Below are 1,016 nucleotides of genomic sequence, written 5' to 3'. Positions count from 1 at the left end.
CTTGGTTCTCCGCATATAAAAAAATTTAAACGAAATTTGCATATTAATTTTTTGGGCTAAATGGCTTTTTCATAGTTTTAATCGGAAGATTTTGAGAAAAAAGGAGCAAGGGGGGAGGCCTAGTTGCCCTCCAGTTTTTTGGTTACTTAAAAAGGCAACTATAACTTATAATTTTTTACGAATGTTTTCACAAGTAAAAAATATACGTAAATTACGAATTAAATTACGTAGCGAACTTCTATATTTGTACGTTTTTATTGCGTATATGAGGGGGCTTACCCCATGTCGATACCTCGCTCTTTAAACTAAATCGCAAGTTATATCCCATCCTTTAAGAATGACCCCTGAATCACAAACGCCGTAGAATAAATAGTTGAAATTACTAAAAATACTTTAGCGTAAAGAGCGAGGTATTAAGAGGAAGTAAACCTCTCATATGCGCAATAATTTCTGCTCGTTTTAAGTTTTAATGCTGCTTCCTACTTTCAGTAGAAAAAACCTTTCATGTTTATTTTTTCATTGTGATTCTAAGTGTTAAGATAATCCAAGAAGCCCCGAAGTTCAGCTTCCCCATAATTCCAAAGTGAAATTACGCCATCCATATAATGACCCCAAGAGACGTGTTTTACAAAATAAGAATTTAATGCCCAATTTTCAAGGTTTTGGCATAAATATTTGCCAGTAGCCCGGGTAAAGGTCCCCCATGGGTAATCACTCTTTTGTTGTTATGTAGTTACTTTTATTGCTATCAGGGACCGGACCATATTAAATTAGAAATAGTCGTTTTCCCGATTTGACCATCTGGGGGGTGGGGGTGGGGGGCCGGTTAATTCGGAAAAAATAGAAAAAATGAAGTATTTTTAACTTATGAGCGGGTGATGGGATCTTAATGAAATTTGACGTTTGGAATGATATTTTGTCTCAGAGCCCTTGTTTTAAATTCCGACCGGATCTGATTACATTGGGGGAGTTGGAGGGGGGAAACCTAAAATCTTGGAAAACACTTAGAGTGGAGG

This window comes from Artemia franciscana, chromosome 14 (assembly GCF_032884065.1).
Source record: "Artemia franciscana chromosome 14, ASM3288406v1, whole genome shotgun sequence".
In the NCBI taxonomy this organism is placed as follows: Eukaryota; Metazoa; Arthropoda; class Branchiopoda; order Anostraca; family Artemiidae; genus Artemia; species Artemia franciscana.
This window is presented reverse-complemented; position numbering follows the sequence as displayed.